The 20,835-nt window shown below is 35.9% G+C and overlaps 1 protein-coding gene across 3 annotated transcripts in view; it reads right to left on the bottom strand.

The window, feature by feature from the left end:
- Positions 1-20,835, bottom strand: part of LOC113062388 (trafficking protein particle complex subunit 9) — a 182,545-nt gene that overhangs the window by 28,566 nt on the left and 133,144 nt on the right. The window lies entirely within an intron of this gene.

Below are 20,835 nucleotides of genomic sequence, written 5' to 3'. Positions count from 1 at the left end.
GAGGCAGGAGCACAAATACTAATATTCTGCATTAAACATGTGCATCTCATTGTTGAGTACTAGAGAAAAAGTCCCCAAATAAAAAGAAAGTCCTGAAATATTTGGAATTCAAATGACGTGTTTGCATTACATTTCATAAGTTCATCTGAATGTAAACCCAGCTAAGCTTGCATTGCTTCGTCGCCTTTATGAAAGAATCAGATTCAGTGAAACCAGACGTATGATCAAACAATAAGAAAATGGAAATGTCTGGAAGTCACAGCAAGAAAACATCAACACAAGAGACAAGATTTCACAATGAAGATGAAACCAGACGGAAAATTGTCATACTGTAGATGCCTCTTGTTTATTTTTAATTCAATTTAATTTATTTAATTTTTTTTACTAGTTGTGAGCTACTACTACTAAACCATACAGACTACTTCAAGAGACATGCATAAAATTCCATCTGTACTAGTGCACGTCAAATAACCCTTTGCATATAAGACACAGTCTTTATTTGTGATGGGTCAAGATAACCAGTGAACTCTAGTATTAACCACAAACAAGTATTTCTTTTAAGGAACATTTTTAAGAACAAAGCAGCATGGAAATAATTTAAAGCCTGACTGAAAAAATGGCTAACCAATTATTTTTTTGTTGCTAATTGTTTTATGATTATTATGCACTGATTTTATGAAATTATTGTAATATTGTTAAAATAAATTATATTTATTATAAAAAAATATTATATTCATATTTAAATATACATATTAATGGTTATATTATATTGTTAAATGAAGTAACAGAATAAAATAATTTATATAATTCACTCAGTACATAATATTTTATATAATATTATTTAATATAAATTACATAAAAATCTTCATGTGATCTAGTAAAAAAGTGATGGAAATATACACTTTTCCTTAAACATTCTTATAAATATGAATCTTAAATCTAGATGTTGATTACAAAAAGTTCCATTGATTTGTTATACACTGATTAATCAACCATCTTCAAATGACGTGGATGGGGTCTGCATGAGCACATCAATATACTTCTAGGCTGAAAAGCACACATGCACATTTGATAAAGGTGATTTTCATCAGTCTGGCCTCTATATGAGGCTTCAGACCTAAACAGATGCAATAATCACAACAAGCAAACAGAGGATCCAGCAGCCAGAGCTAACAGAGATAATGATTTCTCACTAAGGGCAGATCAGTCCTCAATAAGAGCTCTTAGCTCTAACATTTAGCCAGTTAGCACAGCAGATGATGGACTTGGACAACCACAGCACACTTAAAATGCACACTTTTAGTATATAGTAATACACCAGTATGGGGTCCTCTGGTTTAACAGTGAGAAAGAGCAGTCGACTTGTTATTGGAGAGCAGCGCATGTGTAATGACAGCTAAATAAGGTTCATCTTTCATTATAACCCCACGGTCGTAATTTATTCATCATGTTAGATTTAATTCGGTATGGTTTTATACTTGGGAGTGTTACGTTCATTATGCGCACACCTGTACACGTCTCTGAAGCAGATTTCTGAGAGCTTCATTAGGCAAGACGAGGGGGGAAAAGCACAAACAACAACAAGACACATTTGCATTGAATTAGCATGGACTGAACAGGATGCTAATTATATCTGCATATGGATATTTGATGAATGACAGACTGAGGCAGACAGTGGATGGATGGATGGACGGAAGGACAGACATTATTTTTCAATAATCAGCAAAGAAAATGTAAAAAAAAAGAGTGTGCTGAAATACTTCTGCTGCTCATATTTACAATATATGGCATCGATCTTAAAGTCAACATAAAAAACATTTCAAACAAATATTACATTTAATATAACAATAATACAACAATATTAAGACTTAAACTGAGTTGACTTTAAACTTCCATAAAGACAGATGGTCAGGGAGAGCCAGAAAAGACACACCTGAGACCAGGATAGAGGCAGACTACGTCTGGCCTTACAGTTCTCTCACTCTTAAATCAGGCACTTCCTCTCGGTTCAATCACTAAACCTAAAAGCTTCCTGTTCAGTTCGCTTCAGCTGAACATTTAGTCCCTGATCACCAGTCAAGCTGCAGAACCCTGCTGAGACATCTATCAGTCTCTCTCTTCAATCACGCCACAATATCTTTGTCTTTCCGTTTTGAGGGTTTGCTCATGTGACCACACCGGTGTGTGCTTGTTGTCCCACATGCATTGCGTGCATTGAGCAGATGGCAATGTTCAATAAGACACACTACATTCTGCCATGCCACCAGCGACAGGCCAGTCATACGCAAGGGGATCGATGATTGGCCAATCATAGTCTGGATGTCTGTGGAGCTATCAGCGGACCTTTTACAGCTCGAACAAGAGCCATTTCACACCACATGACAGAGGGAACAGTCCTGAGGGAACAAATCATATGGAGCAGATTTCAGTGTTACTCAGTAAGGTGGGAGGAACTTTGACCCTGAAGGAGAAGCACAGCCAAAAGCTCTGAAAGCAAAGAGACACGGGCCTTCTGCTTGACACAGTTGCTCTGTTACTGAGCCTCCTCACGCTCTACTGCCTACACAAGCCCCTCACTAGATCTTGTCAACGTTTCGGCTGAAATGGTACCACAAAAGTGACTTAACCTGTTAAATGTCACCCCGTCCCGTATACGGGACGCCTACGTTGACTACACTATATTACAATCAAATCTAATCTAATCTTGACAAACTATATATCGTTGGAAAGGTCTAAGACTCCCAAATATATATTTAACCAATATTTTTTGTTAAAAATTATGTAGGAAAAGTAATAGATTAATTTATGACAAGAGTGCACCCTCAGAAATCTACATTACAAAAGGAGCTTTGACCTTTGTTTAAAAAAAAAATCACATTTTAGAAATCATCAGAAGTTATATATCACTTGAAAACATAAAATCTCAAAATTCATCCTTTAAAACCCATTTTAAAATCAGACATTGCATTACCATGTAAATGGTAAATCAAAATCATGTTACAAAATGTTTTCAGTCAAGAATTATAAAAATTTGGGTTTGTATCATGCACATTCAAGTCTATCTTCAATAACGTGAGTCACAGTTATCAGGTTAATTGAAATTCTAGAAAAGTAAGCACAATTAGTGCAAGAGATTTGTGGAGAAGAGACACTTCTTGGATATATGTATATTTATATATATATATACACAGTGGGGTTTGAAAGTTTGGGCACCCCTTGCTGAATCTGTGAAAATGTTAATAATTTTCAAAAAATAAAAAAGATCATATTACATGCATGTTATTTTTTATTTAGTGCTGTCCTGAGTAAGATATTGTACATAAAAGATGTTTACATTTAGTCCACAAGACAAAAAAAAAATGCTGAAATTATAATAAAAAAAACTGATTCAGAAGTTTGGGAACCCTTGGTTCTTAATACTGTGTGTGATTACTTGGATGATCCACGACTGTCTTTCTGTTTTGTGATGGTTGTGCATGAGTCCCTTGTTTGTTCTGAACAGTTAAACTGAGAACTGTTCTTTAGAAAAATCTTTAAGGTCCTGCAGATTCTTCAGTTTTCCAGCATCTTTGCATATTTGAACCCTTTCCAGCAGTGACTTTATGATTTTGAGATGCATCTTTTCAGACTGAGGACAATTGAGGCACTCAAACACAACTATTTAAAAAGGTTAAAACATTCACTGATGCTTCGGAAGGAAACAGAAAAAGAGTTGGGGGGTGAAAACTGTTGATCACAATGAAGATGTCCTAATGTTTCATATTTTGTTGAAATATAATGTTTTTCAATTTAGTTCTGCCCTTCGTAAGCAACAGAAGATAATTGTTTGTTTCCCGGAACACAAATTAAGTACAATTTACCTTGATCTTAAATTTCCAAAAGTTTTCACCCCCCAGCTCTTAATGCATCTTGTTTCCTTCTGGAGCATCAGTGAATGTTGAACCTTTTTTAATAGTTTTAGGTTAACTGTTCATAACAAAGAAGGGACTCATGCACAACCACCTCAAAACAGAAAGACAGTCTGTTAAAAAAATAAAAATAATAATAATAAATAGATGTAATGAATGTTGCTGTCTAGACTTTTCTAGTTATGAATCAAGAGACATACGAGTTAATGTTTTTTACATTAAAAAGTATAATTTATTTAAATCAATTATTTTCATTTGAACAAATGCTGATTTACATACAAATTAAAGTTTGCCATAGTAATCTGCTTAAAAAACCTACCAATTGTATATATTAATAAATCATTATTAGCATTTAGACCCTTCATACTTGACCATTTAGGATCACGACAAGCTGCTAAGCTCTGCTCACTCCATCCGGTTATTTTAGATTGATGGCACTTACTCGACAGTCTTCTACAAAACATTCTCGAAGAACACCTGGCACAACATTAAACCGATTGCTGATACTGAGAACATGCATAAACCTTATGGATAATTCCAATTAAAATGCGTGGCTAGACATCAGCATTGCTATTTCAAAGAAAGAAATGATTCTGATCATTTGCTGAGAAGCGCAGTACATTTGTTTTGGCATCAAATATTTAAGAAGCTAAATGCAGTGGCTGACATGCTCATGGAGAAAACAGCAATAAAACGCGGAGGAACATCACCTGAGGCACAGATCAATACGCACATAAGATTACGCTTCAGAAAATGGTCTGACATTCAATAGTCATCAGCGACACAAAGCACGATTTCTCACTCTGTTTTGTTTGTGATTGCGTGTTTGACAGGCTCATACAGTATGTTGACGTGTATTTGCTGTTTGAATCATCTGCTAATGTCAGTCTAATGCTTATTATGGTTATTTATCTATTGCTACACAACTAGGGCTGGTTAAATTGGTCTAGAATGAGACCATGAACTAAAAAACACATCAAATGTGCATCTCAAACCTAAAACTTTAAGGTTAAAGGAATAGTTCAACCAAAAATGAAAATGTGCTCTATGGCCTGAGGGTGACCTTTGGTTAAATTATTTATTTAATCAGATGACACGGTTGACCAATCCGAATCCAGTATTTCAGAGAGCCATTTAAATTTTTTTTAAAAATCCTTAAAGCTTTGATGTCCATAGTGATGTAGTGTGTGTGTTTCTTGTTCTCTGAGGTAAAAATGAATGTTTATTTGTTTGCGTGTGCACAGAATGAGTGTAAATGTGTACTTGTCCCTCAAGTTCTCCTGTGGGAGTCAGTGACTAAGAGGTTAAACTTTGTGAGCAAGGAGGCCATTATTTAGTCAAGCAAAGATGTCCCTGGGTGTGAGGCTGTATGTGTGTGCAGATGTGTTGATTTGATCGATCAAACTGCACACGGTGATTATCTCACCTGCTGGATTCAATTAAAAGCTTGCACACACACACAGAACAGCCGCTCCTAACTGTGCATAATGCAGCGACTGGAGATAGAAAAGATCAAATCCGAATTACAAATACATCTGGCATCTATTAAAGGAAGTGCATTTGTCTATCATTTATGGTGAATAAAACCAAGAGCCATTAACTCACGACATGACGGAAATGGTCAAAAAGCCCCATGTATCGAAAACTGCATGATTTATTGAGGAACAAATTAGATTCTGTGGTCTTAGGGGTTTGCAGGAGGAAAGCACTTCCTGCGAAAACAGGAACAAGATCTCCTGAGGTGAAGCAGTAAGAGATTGTTTGGTGATTCGGGGTCTTTGATAGTCTCTCTGCTTGCAGACCACCTGATGCATATCAAACTCACTGCATTGCCTAATTGCACCAAATCAGCATGCAACAACTTTCAATGCAATGTAATTGTTGTACATATAAATATAAAAACATATATATAAAACATAAAAAAGCAGCACTGCTTCTCTCCTAGGATATAGCAATCCCAAAATACATTTAACAAGATCTGTGAATTTTTTTTTAAATTACATAAAAAAACTAAATATTAAGAATAAGATAAATATTTAATTTACTATGATTCAAATATTAAGATGGCTTGACAGAATGATTGTGTGTGTGTGTGTGTGCGTGTGTGTAGGTGTATGTATATGTAGTATATAAGAATTTCAATAAAATATTCTAAAATATACATTCAAATTATAAATAGGCCACTAGTATTTTCACCAACACCAAGAAATGGTTTTAAGTCAGCTATTTCTGTATTTAGCTTTAGTGTGGCAGTAAGAAATAACAGTTTACTTTTCCAAACATATCTTTTACATTAAATAACTGACTTAAAACCAATTTTTGTTGGTGAAAATACTAGTAGCCTAAGACCTTTGCACAGTATGTTCACACTTTGGTTTACATTTTAATTTTAGTTAACTTTAATAACCTTGCTTCCTATGTAGAATGTTACGAATCATTGTTATATTCATTTTCATGGTCTCATTTTCAGTTAAGATTCTGCTTTCAGATGTGTTCACACTGACAGTGATCTGCAGTGCTTTGCCACACTGAGACCTTGATATCTTAGAGGGGCTCTTGATAGGTGGGGTTTATGTATCGTTTTTGGTTGGTGTTGATGAACCACAGCTCCTGAATGTCTAAAAGAACAGCTGATCTTACACACCTCTCACCATCCGCTGATATCATAACCGCTGATCGATCCAGTCATCCAACCCCTTAACAACGAGAGAAGGCAAGAGCAGAGCAGATAATAGACCCCCGGGTGCAGACATCTGGATTTAATAACGCTATGTAATCAATGCAGGACGATATTTCAGTTCTCAGAACAACGCCCGTCATGTACAAACACATGATCTGTCAGCCTGGTACTGGCCAATCGCCACCCTATTCCAGCTGACTTGCATGCCTGCAGCAGAGTTTTTATTAATATTTCAATAACTGATTCATTAATAAACAAATCGAATCGAACTATAGCTGGTGGAAGCATTCAGCTCAACCTGTTCCTACATCAAATAAGATCTGGCTGAGTGTGTGTGTGTGTCTCTGCTGGAGAAGAGTGACTCCCGCTGAGTTAACAGGTATTATCTAATAAGGCCAATTAATCTCATTCAATCTCTGATTATCTACATATCATTTACTCAGCAGCTGAGTCAAGCTCTGAAAAGTCTAGAGAACTGAAAACCAGATATGCAATGATCTTTTCAGTCTATGCTGATAGCCAATACTTTTAAGGTTTGACTAAGGCAATTTAGCAAGTTAATTGAAATAATATTTACTACATTAATCATGCCCTTGTGTGTAACTTAATCTACAATTTTGAATGCATACTACTATTACTAATTATTATTATTATTTGTTTTATATATACAGGATATTATCTTTATTATTAATTAATTTATTTAATACCATACCATTAGTTAATTTTTTTTGGGATATATTTATGGCAAACTCAAATTAGAATGTCAATAAATATATAATACACAACAATTAAACAATATGTTCTCACAATGATTGAAATAAAATGTAGCATTTAAATAAGCTCTTTTTCATTCTCAAATTTGACAGAAAATATATTTTTAAATTATTATTAGCAGTAGTAGTAGTCTTATAAAATAATAATAAAAATAACAGTTGTTTTTGTTAATTATTGTTATTGTTTTAATAATAAATACTATTTTTCAAATAAATAATAAAAAAAAACAGTAATAATAAACAAAGAAATCAGTAAAAATCAATGTCAGTTGTTAAAAAGCAACATTGATCATATATAAGCTGTTCAAATCAATATGTTTTATCAACAGTAATAGCGATGCTAGCATTAGAAACTGAATTAATCATGCTTTTTCAGGAGAGAGCGGGACCGAGAGTGATTTGAAGACGCTGTAATATGTGCCACCACAGAGAATGAAAGCATGGCTGTGTAAGGCAGTGGGAGGTTGGTAAGAGGTTTTCAAGAGGCTGGTATTCCAGCGTCAGATGCCCAGGCTGACAGATGGCAGAGCGGCCTGGCTCTAGCGCACACACTGGGGAAAGTCATGTGTACGTGGCCCTCTCAGCCTGATCCACAACCGCAACTTTCACTCCGGCTCTACAACTTTCAGCTGGTGGCCTTAATGCCAGCCCTGTCCCAGAATTCCCTCTTCTGCTGACTCGACAGCCATGCTGATGAAGCTTTCCTGATTCACGAAGTTTGTTTCCACCGACTTTAATTATGCCTGGAAAGTGTCGCTATAAAAACGCTATAAAAACATTTATCTGCCAGCGCTGGCTATTTTCAGCCCTTGTGCGAGTGGGTTGATTATTAGCTTGAAGATATGACCATGATGTCTCTGTGCCTGAGCACGTGCCCTGCCGAGATGCAGAAATCGTCTGGAGCCACCCGTCACTTTGATGGATGGGTGCCGTGGGCGGAGCCCAGACTGATTTATCTGCTTGTTTTCCCGCACTGTTACCCATGCAGTGTCCATCAGAACAGAGCGAAAACTCTGTAGTTGAATGACTCTTTCTGGAGCCGTTCTGTCGCCTTGGAGTTTGATTTACAGATGAACCTCTGATACAGCAGCGGTAGAGGGCTGATTGTGTTAAGCACAAGGTGATGAGGTGTCCTAACCCTGGAAAGACGCTTACACATCTGTCTGCAGGTGAAGAGAGAGAACTAGTGTTTGAAAGAGTTGTCATGTGTCACAGAAAGCTTGCGTAAAGTTACTTGAGTTATAACTCTTATAGCTTTTTTGTAGCAATTTAATGCACAGAAAACCAGCATCCATTCAAAGTCATCCCTGCAGTGGTTATGCATATGGGTTATATGATTCACACTTCTATATCGAGGCTAAACACGTCAGCAAATTTGCACGTCAGAAAAAAGAAACACTTGAAACAATGACTCAAAAATTATAGTTCACAGCAAACACTAACATTCTTTTTTTTTCATGCTGATACACGGCCATTATGGAGTTCATTTTTAATTCATAGGTTCTGTTTCAAAACCTACATAGGCAGCTGTCTTCTAAGGCAGGAAAAAAGCATTATGCAAATTTATAGGGGATTCATTTAAACAATATACAGTACATAGACAAAAGCTTATACATCTTGCAAATAGCTCTTGCAATGAGCAAAGGAGATTTGAGATTTCGACACTTAAAATTAAATAAAACACATTACACACAATTACATAATCGCATATTCATTTTAACTACATTAACAATTTTATATTGATAACATAATATTAAATTTAATGTTGGTATTAAATTTTGTACATTAGTGTACCTTCCAAAACGTTTGGGTCAGAAAGTTTTTTTTTAAAGACATTAATAGTTTCATTCAGTAGACAAATAAAATTGATCAAAAATTGATCAGAAATTTCAAAAGAACTATTTCAAATAAATTGTAGTCCCTAATTCTGAAAATATGCATCATAATGTGTTAAATATTCTATTCTATTCTATTATATTATATAAAATTAAAATACTATTTGACAGAATTACTTTTTCACTGATGTTGCTGCAGTGCACTCTGGGATGCTTCCTTTGAATGGCCTTAAAGTACTGTCTAGGTAGGCAGCACACTAGAGAGACTAGTAACAAAGAGTTGAAATAATGGATGCTAAAAAACAGTTATTATATCAGAAATTATTGTCGACAGGATTATTCATAAAAACTTGTGATTTAAGTCATCTTGCAAAAGGAATAAATCAAATTGACATTTATTGTTCAGGTGATTCAGGTTATATGTTTTTTCAACATTCATAATCCATCCAGAACAGAATGAATTTACGACGCACGTTTCAGAAATAGACTGCACACGAGGGTGATGATGTCATAATACTGAATCAAAACAAAAGTGATGAAACCCACTCAGATTATTAATCAGATTCAACTTGCAAAACAAATGCAATCTCAGAATCAATCTCTGTCTGCTCTGCTTTCACAAGGTGATATAAGAGTGTCTTTCTATCACTCTTTAAAGCTCGTATTAAAATGCTTTGTTTTTTCTCTCGCATTCTAAATGAAACAGCCTCTCCATTGATTTCCTAGGAGGAAACAACAGTCTCCCCCGAGGATGCTTTTTCATCCTTAAAAGACAAATTACCTGACATTTCTAAACTTAACAACAGTTGTGTGTGTGGTTATAGGCCTCTGGTATCGTTCTTATTTGTTTAGGCCTTAATGTGCTTGTGTGTCAGTGTGTATGTCCTAATGTGTGTGTCCTCAACAGACCCTCAAATCACGGATGAGAACATTGTGACACCTTATTCTGATTACTGCATGTTCATTCAGTCATTTCATTAAGATATTATTTTGAATATAATGTAGAACTGTTCTAACAATCACATTTTCCTCCCCAGTCCACCCATTTCATTCACTACAAAATGGAACATTTAAAATCCTTCAGCTCATTAACATATGATATGATTTTCCTATGCAAAATTCAGTAACTTGAATGCTAGTTAACTTGAATGCTAGTATGCCGATTCTGGCCAATCACAACAGAGCTTATTAACATATAGACGTCTTAAAGGCTCTAGTGTGACATAGACTGAATTTGTTTATTTCTCCACTGAGTTCAACTGCCAGGGAACATTTGCTTGTTTGACCTGTGATCAGTGTGATTAGTGGACACTGACACGCATCTTAACCGAGTTCTCCAGAAGTCTCGATGGTCCAGATCCTAAATGCAAACCCCTTCTCACTGTAAACACAAGCGCAGCTGTCGGCCTTGAAGTCAGAGCACTGTAAACGGTTAAATGTCTGCCTGGATCCATTTGTTTGGATCTGTAATAACTGTAAAGCTTTTAAAGTACTGTTTGCACTGATCAATAGTATCCTCACTGGAACCTGTCACATACTTAAGTCCATGATTGTACAGTTTAAAGCTGTTAGTGAGGTGGAGAGAAACTGATGATACCTTGTCTGGGCATCAGACGGTACACACATGGACCGCCCACTGACTGGCTCATAAACGCAGAGCACAATAGATAACGCCCAGAAAATGTTCTGGTATGCATGTGTGTGTGTGTGTGTGTGTGTGTGTGTGTGTGTGTGTGTGTGTGTGTGTGTGTGTGTGTGTGTGTGTGTGTGTGTGTGTGTGTGTATATATATATATATATATATATATATATATTATTGGTGGGCATTTCCAAAATGCATCACAAACTGCTTGAGAAAGCTGTAAACGAATTCCACAGTGCACAAGGTGCAAACAACCTTACACCTGTTTCACACATAATTCGTCTGCAGTGTGTATGCGTTTCGTATTTTTTTTACGCACCCATGTTAATGGATTCCAGCGTTCACAAGGTTGTGGTCCGTCAGTGCATTCCAGGAACGTTGCGTCTGCAGCAGTGCAGCGATCATTCACGTACAGAGTAGCAGACTGCAAACACGTCCTGTTTGAAAGCACAATGAGTATGAGTCCGTGCTGCTTCTGCTCCACATACGGAACGCACACGGACTGCATACACACTGCAGACGGATTATGTGTGAAACATGCGTGCGTCTTGTCGAGGTTTCCATTGGGAAGCTTCTTAAAAAAAAATAATAATTCCCTGAAGCAAACCCGGCGGTTTCAGCTGCATCCATGTTAGAACGTCACGTTTGATGTGGTAATTTCACAGTAGGCATACACACAAGTTCGAAGACTCGTTCTCGCCCCCTACAGATTCAGCTAGGCATACATCCGCGCCAAAATATCAAGGTGAAATTCATCATAGCTCGCGTAGTATAGACCCAGCACTCAACCCAACTTTGAGAATAGATTAACGGCGATATTTTTTATATCGGCCGATAAGACTCACGTTAACGCAGCACGTTAACGTCGATAACGGCCCACCACAAATATATATAATAAACTGAAAACAGAAGTAATGGCTGATAAAAAATACAGATTAGCATCACAGGAATAAATTAAAAGTGTATTAAATGGAAAAACATTATTTTAAATTGCAATAATATTTCACAATTTTACTTTTATTTCGGCAGTGTATTTATATATATATTTCTCTGTCTATTTTAAAGTATACTATTAAATCACACACATTTGAAGGTTGTTAAACACGTGTTCATTTCTTTTCCTCATCTACTTGAGTTATTAACATAACTAAAAAACCAAACTAAAATTATCAGAATTCTTTTGAGTCAAACACATAATAATGGGCATTAGAGACGCGGAATAGAATAATATTGACAACACACACACACACACACACACACACAGGGTCAAGGAGTATCAGGGTCAAGGTAAATGTCAGGTGTGTTTATACTCTTGGGTCAAACAAGTGAATATTTCACACATCATGCTTGACCAGGCCCTGGAGACCTTCTGATGTCAAAAGTGCCACCCAGTGAGTGAGAGATGATGCGTCTGATTGGTGCTGACAGCTGTCCATCACTCACAGGGTGCAGGGTTCATGCAGGAGAAGAGGAGGGAGGGAGGAAAGTCAAGTGCCCCATGGTGAGTCTGACTGTTGCTATGTGACAGCAAGAGCTCATTTCAGCTTTTCAGCAAGTGCTGAAACTTATTTTTAGAAAGACGGCACACACACACGCATTACATACAGCTATTTCTATCATGGTCTCCATATTCAAAGTGGCAGAACCACAGACTACAACTGCCATCATCAGGTATTAGACATGTTTGTGCATGGACTAATGCATCTTCTTTATTGAAAATGCATTTCTGTTATAATTTCGTAGGTATTAAACTTGAGTATTACTCATAACTCATTCTGCACCTACAACCACAAAGAAACAGCCTGGTAACACACACAAATCCAAAACAAAATGCTAAACCTAAAAAACCATCCCTCAACACTCTGGCAACTGCAAAGCAACACGCTCAAAATCTAAAACCCACCCTGAACACCGCACCAAACAGTTTACACAGCAACACCCTTGCAATCACCCGAAATACTATAGCAACTGCGAAAAACGAGTTAAAAACATGAAACCCACCCTGAACCCTTTAACACAAAGTCTCCCATGACCCCTTAGCAGCCTCAGTGATATCCTGGCAACTACCTAAAACACCTTCAAATTGTGCTTGTGACTTTTCGATGAGCAAGCACCCCAGACACTTACAGAAGTGTGTGTTTGTTTAGCTTGTGTGTCATTAAGTGAGCGGGTGACTCTCTGCAGGGGGAGATCCACTCACAGTCTCCTTACAGAGTCAACACACACCGCTTAATCAATGCTGTCATTTACATACCGCAGCCGAAACACTGCCATCCACTCACCAACACTGAGACCAGACATTTGTTCAGGGTTTATTCTGTAGTCCTGTGCAGAGAACAATGATGAACTTCTTGAAGACATTTCAAGATGTTTCTGAAATCTAGATACACAGAAAGACAAATAGATAGAAGGATAGACAGAATGACAGATAAAGATAGATAGATAGATAGATAGATAGATAGATAGATAGATAGATAGATAGATAGATAGATAGATAGATAGATAGATAGATAGATAGATAGATATAATTGATAGAATGATTGAGTGATAAATAGATAGATAGAACGATGAATGGATGGACGGTTGATGGATAGACATACGATGGATGGATAGATGGATGGATGGATGGATGGATGGATCGACAGACATAGTTAAAACAATAGATAGAAGAACAGACAGAATGATAGAACGATAGATAGAATGATTGAACAATAGATAAAATTGATAGAATGATTGAGTGATAAATAGATAGATAGAATGATGAATGGATGGACGGTTGATGGATAGACAGAGACATACGTAAATACAATGATAGAACAACAGAAATATTGAACAAAAGATGGACAGATAGACAGAATGACAGAACAACAGAATGACAGATAGAATGACAGACAGAGCAACAGAACGATAGAATGTTGGCTGAATAGACAGACAGCTACAGAAATATATAACGTTACAAAAACAGATAGACAGATTGATAGCTAGAACGATGAATGGATGGATGGATAGATATAATCCTAGAACAACAAAAATATTGAACAACAGAAGGACAGATAGACAGAACAATGGATGGATGGATGAATGGATGATGTTTCTGGCCTATTCAGACCATCCCAAATAATGACCAAAATCTTCATGTTGTCTTCTATACGCTCTACTGTCAACACCCTGATTCTCACCAGTGGGGCAGATACATATTTTTTTATTATTGTTTTTTTGCTCCTGTGTTTAGAGGTCTGTGGTTTAGCAGCTCCCCCAGTGCCCTGCTGTCTCAGTAGATCTTTCCATTTGACAGAAGCCCTTCATTCCAGATGTGTCCAGATGATGGGTCTTCACTCCAGGTATGGAAATCAAATTTCATCACCTCTTCCATCGTTCAGTCTCCTGTGTTTCCAAATCCTCTCCATCTGATTGGTGGATTCGTTTCACAAGATTTATATGATTAAAACGACCATATCTCTACTCAGCAAATTTGACTATCAGTCTTCCAAGTACTTCCTCATTAAATATTAACCTAAAGTTACTTAAGTTAATACAGTGAAGCGTATTTCAAGTGGCAAAAAAAATTGCGATAAAAAACAAATTTGAGAATCTCCAGCTGGGTTCACATTCACCAGTCAGACATTTGGGAAGATTATTATGATGATAATAATTATTTTATGCCCATTGAATACCAGCCCACTCCACTTTTGTTCTCTCTCTCAGACTCATCCATTCTGGTTTTGGTGGATATAAAGGGTCATTCCAGTTTTTAGAGTCAGATTCATCATTTGTCTCTGGTAATTTGCTTGGGCAGTTAGGGTATCTTCTTCAAAACATTATGGAGGAATAAGAGATAAGACAAATAAGAGTCGGAAAACTCTCTGTAGAAGCTTGTAAAGTCTGACAAGACAAAAATCTCACCACAGCTCAACCATTAAATGCCTGTGTTCTTCTTTTTTTGGTCCAAAAGACCTGAGCTCACACAGAAGCAGCCCAGAGGAGTTCTGTTTCTACAACAGCTATTTTTTAAACATCAAAACAGAATCAACAGAGTTTTTGTGCATCTGTTGTTTTAAACGTTTTAAGACATGCATTTCTAACAATATAAAAAGGTCTAAAGACTCCCTGCATCTCAATTTGAACTCAATTTAATATTACTTGGGGATATGCCAGTAAAAAAAAAAAAAAATTCATGTTGCATTTAATTGCTAATGCTTTTAACATGGTATACAGTATTATCTAGATATTGAAATGCAGTTTTAAAAAAGTAGCCATATTACAGTATAACAGGTTTAATAATTTTTTTCTTATGACAAAAATAACTGAATATTTAAATTCAATAAAGCAAGACAGAAAAATAAAGTTGAACGTTTTACACGGATTAAAGTGCAAAAGAAACCAATGGGTATCACTTTACAATAAGACCTCATTAGTTAACCTTAGGTAATGCATTAACATTCACAATGAGAAATAGCTACATTTGTTACAGAAGTTATTAATCTTTGTTAAAAAAAAATACAAGTCTGAGTTCATGTTAGCTCATTAAATAACTATCGATTTTAACATGTTATTAAATATTGGAATGCCTAAGATTGATGAATGTTCAGAAGAATTTTTCATTGGCAGTTTATGTTAACTAATGAATGAACTAATGTTAACTAATGAATCCCTAATGTAAAATACCACCCTGTACTATTTTCTAGTAATTGCATTTGCAAAGATCAAATTCTAATCAATGACATATATTTTAAAGTATAACTAGAACAATGCATATTCACTATAAAAATATCCCATGACTTTTCACTCTAGGATGGGTATCAGTTGACTAAAATACAACCACTGTGTGGTTCTTCCATTACGTTGGTTGCCTTCTGGTTTAGAAGCTTTAATCCCCACCTGCTGAGAGCAAATAAGACAGTGAGGCCTCCGCAGCGTAATGATCATGTACATACGTCTGCGTAGACAACCTAATGATCACACACACCAGTGAGCAGAAACCCTTTCACTCAAAAGACCTTCTGACCACAGCAATACAGATGTGAAATACAACACTATTGATGCCTGCCACACACGGGGCACACTCAAACAATGGGAGTGCATGATTCAACCGGGCCTATTGTTACATCACAATGGGTGAAGGATTCCAGAGATGCTGATTGGACTAGACACATCACGGTTGTTGACTTTCAGACAGAGAAATGCAAATAAAGGCATCCCATTTATAAGCATCAGAAAGGAACAAGCTGTACCGAACAAGCTATTTTTTTTTAAAATCCTACAGCTCAAAAGAGCTTGTTTAGGAAGTGTACAGCATGACAATTTTATAATTCTGTGCCGCCGCAACACAATAGAACCACAAGGATCAAATGTGCTTGTATTGTGCTGAGCCAGATTAGCTGTTCCCATCAAGCACACACATATTTAATGTGTTTCACTGGCATTTATTAACATCATAAAGCATACACTAAGTTGCTGGTAGCATCTCATTTATGTCAAACCCGTAAGAGGATGCAGTCTTAATGCTGTATTGCAGTGAAATAGAAATAATATGGAGAGAGAGAGAGAGAAAAAAAGCATTCTCTTTTGCCATAAAGTGGTAGATTCAAATGTGAACATATAATTTCTGCTTGATTACACAATCCAACCTTTTTTAAGAAAGAAAGAAGGGCTGGGCAATATATCTAATGATATGATCATGCTCACCTAGTCAGTAAATATGGTTCCGTGATTACCACTAAATCGCCTTCTTTCAAATGGAGAGGCATTTAATAGACAGAGCCGCAGATCAATGACAAGTTCATTACCGCCTTTGATAAATACCCAATATGAACGCAATATTGCGTAGCTAATGAATGCGATATTGTGTAGCTTGTGCGTAGCAACCAATGAAATGCAGGGTGGTGCATATAGCAACCAATGAAATGCTAGACAGGTCAGACAGCAGCCAATGAAATACAAGGTGGTGCACATAGCAACCAATGAATCGCAAGCCAGCCAATGAGATACACATTAAAGTGGTTAGATGACACAATGTTCATGGATCTTTTTATCATTTTATTATTTGATTTTTTTCACCAACAACATCAAAATATTCTGTTTAAATTATAAGTGAAAGTTTATATCTCAGGCCCTGTATTTACACTGCAACTTTAAGTAAAAACAAAGATTATTGGAGTATATATAAATATATTGTTTCTTTTTTCAAGAAAATATTATTTCAGTTTGCTTGAAATACAGAGCAGCCAATGAGCATTAGAAAACAGTACAGAGGAGCCCATAAGCGTCTGCACATACTGCACAATATGCTGATTTCTTAGGAACTGTATTACAAAAAAAAACACGGCTCTAACAGACTAATCGACACTCACACCGCGCTTATGAGATTCCTAAATTATCCCACACTAAAAGCATCAAGCTTTTACAAAGCGTTAAACATCCGAAAGCATGCTGGGTAAAGTGTTTCGAGGGTTTTGCAAATAACAAATGCTCTTACTTCATACTACCATCAAATACTCTTGATTTAACAAATAATTAGGTTAATCTATCCATCCACCCATCTAAACATAAGTTCCTGTTCCTCATTGCTTTCCACCTGTATCCTTTTTACTAAAGGCAAAAAAAAGATAAAAAAAAATAAATAAATGAATTAAAAAATGTAAAATATAATTAATGAATAAATATGTAATAAAATAATTATAATCAAATAATCAAATACAAAAAAGTATTTAATAAAAATAAAATCACTAATATATATATATATATATATATATATATATATATATATATATATATATATATATATATATATTTTATATATGATGGAATGTTTTTCAGAGGTTAAGCATCTGTAAGGAACAATAGATTCAATATGGATTGTTATTATAATCATTATGATTTCCAGAATGCAGTAATAGCTAGACTGCCTGATCTGAGTTCAGACGGGTTGAGAGTTAAATAAATGAAAGAGTTAGAGAAGCATAACCATATGAACCATAGTCAAGTTCTAGAAATAGCACACTTTAAAAGTTTGACAAAGTTTCTGTCTTTACTTTTTAATAATCCACCATCTAAAACGCAATGACCCGGTGAAGGTCTCCTCGAAATACATGTCAATTTAAGACCAGCGAAGTGTCAGCCTTCAGAGCAGATTCGTTTAGTTTGAACACCACTGTTGAGTTTTTAACAGCAGAAGAACTGCAGGAGCTCTCAGCAGATATCAATTTATACGAGAGTATCTGGACTGGAAGACAAGCAGGTGCAGAAAGAGCATCAGACGTTCTGGAGCTCAGATGGGTTTTTAAGAGTTTTCACATCTCTGATAAATGAGAGAGATACTTTTGATAGGTCCGTTAAATCATTAAAGAACGCTGACCACATTTAATAGCTAAATAAATGCTGCTGATGATGGGAAATAATTTTAATGGATCTTCTGCTGCTCTTGTGTGTTTGAACATCTCTAATTTTACTGTGTGTGTGTGTGGAGGGTTCAGAAATAACACTCGATAAAAACCCAGTGCAAGTCAAAACTTGCTTTAACCTTTATATATCTGTTGTCAAAAATACAAACAAAAAATAAAAATAAAAAATGCTACATAATTCCTTTAGAAATATATTTTAAATAATTAATTTATATATACAGTTGGACCTAAGATCTAATACTTCTGCAACTTCTTAATACTTTTTTTAAAATTCAAATTACATTATTTACGTAGTGGAGGCACAAAACAACAACAACAAATTTTGAATCACAGATATTCAGTGTAGACTCAGACTGTATATAAAGCGCAAAATACTGCCCATTGAGACATTTTTTGTGGCTGATAAATTCTCTCAATTTATCCACTATTGGCAGGTGAAACAAAGCATTAAATCACACCAATACCTGACCAGGCCTGCCATAATGACAGAAAAATAAGACACTAGTGCTCTGACAGCCACTTGTAAGCAAACGTAACGCCGATAAACGCAGACAGAGATGATCAATGATCATCACTGCATTTCGTTGCCTTGTACCTACATGTGCAGTGACAATAAAGTTGAATCTAATCTAATCTAATCTAATCACTGTGTGATTTGGAGCATGTTTCATCTCAGACGAGTCCTCCAACATTTATGAACTCATACATTAGCGTTATGCAGGTCTGCAGGCTTGAATAAACACAATCATATGAAGTTTTGTGAATGGCTGCTGACCCCACGACAACGAGGAGGAAGAGAAGAAGCACGACGTCAGATCCAAAAGCAGAGGAAACATGAGAGGCTGCTTACAGATAAATATAGACACAGGTTTGAGCTTTGGTCTCTGAGTGCCATCGGGAGACAGACAGTAAAAGAGCGTGTTACATCACACATACTGCCAAAGAGGAACCTACAGGTGATCCAGGCCAAGACATGCCACTCAGACTCTCAGACAACTCCCATGATTCTTTGCAGAGAATCCACACCATGCTCTCTCTCTCTCACACACACACACATACAAGTTTTAACAATAAACAATAAACAAGAAACACTGGCTCTGCATCTGCCCCTTTCTCATACCAAGAACCAGTATTGAATTTAAGGCAGCTGCAAAACAGATTGAACTAGAACTTTACAAATGACATTATAATAAACTAACCTGTCTACCTTAATAGCACACAACACAGCAAATTAGCACTTCTGTACTTGCTAAAAAATATTTACTGTTTAACTTTTTTTCAGGGACAAAACAAACAAAAAAACTAGGTTGTGTGATATATTTAAATATATAAATATACACTAAATTTGTTTTAATAAATATTTTCATATATATACACACATATAATACAACTTTTTTCAACTACCCTGTCTTTATTTTTATTTTATTTTTACCAAATTAGATAAGGTGCAAATGTGTTCACTCAGGGCTCAAATAATCACTACCCCGACGTCCCAGGACTTTTATGTTTTCCAATCGGGCTACCAAAATGCATTCCTTACCTGCTGTTTCATAAGCGCCACCTGCTGTCAGAGACTGGCATTCTCATTCAGCCCATCTGCTGTTTTTTTTTTTTTGATATGTTTTATGGGTCCCACTTTATATTAGGTGGCCTTAACTATTGTGTACTTACATAAAAAATAAGTACAATGTAGTTATTGTGTTCATATTGTATTGTAAAACACTTTTGCTGCTATTGAGGTGGGATAGGGGTAAGGTTAGGGAGAGGGTTGGAGGTATGGGTAAGTTTAAGGGTGGGTTAAGGTGTAAACTATGGGTCAACAGTGTAATTATACATGTTATTACAGAAATTAAATACAGATGTAATTACATGTCGTTTTTTTTAATATAAGTACAATGTAAAAACATGTATGTACACAATAAGTACATTGTACTAAATTATTAATTAAAATGTAAGTGCATAGTAGTTAAGGCCACTTAATATAAAGTGGGTCCGTTTTATGTAGTACAGTTTCACAAAGCTGAAGTCAGACCATTCTGTATTTAGCATCTATGTTTGGATCGTAATTAAAATGCAGTGGTAGCCTCTGATTTTAAAAGGAATGAGCACAGGCAAAGCCTTTGCTTATATGAAGAGATTTCTTTTGTTAGTTTTATAATTTTACATTTCAATTTCACAAAGAAATATGCCGTATTTTGTCAAACTCAAATGATTCCTTATACTAGCTCAAGTTATAATCAATATCTATGTAGAAAGGGGTCATTCACATATGACTTCAAAAATAATAAAACAAAATAAAATCTCACACTTACATTTCAAATATGCTTAGCTATTCAGAACTGTGTCAAAACACATCCATCTAGTTCACACCTACACAGACTATAAAACAACACAAAGGACGCAAGAACCTTGCACTGCATGAACAGCCACAAACACGCACGGTGAGGGACATTCTCCTCGATTACAAATGCAAATAAAGAAACATGAACAGAGACCAGTCCTACATCTACCACTGGAGACATATAACCTCTGAGTGTGAATATATTTGAACGTGTATTCATGAAAATGGGGATGGAGAGAGCGGAAAAAGTGTTCTTA

The sequence above is a fragment of the Carassius auratus genome, chromosome 44, assembly GCF_003368295.1.
Source record: "Carassius auratus strain Wakin chromosome 44, ASM336829v1, whole genome shotgun sequence".
Lineage (NCBI taxonomy): Eukaryota > Metazoa > Chordata > Actinopteri > Cypriniformes > Cyprinidae > Carassius > Carassius auratus.
Note: the sequence above shows the minus strand (reverse complement) of the source record. Positions and strands in the feature narration are given on the sequence as shown.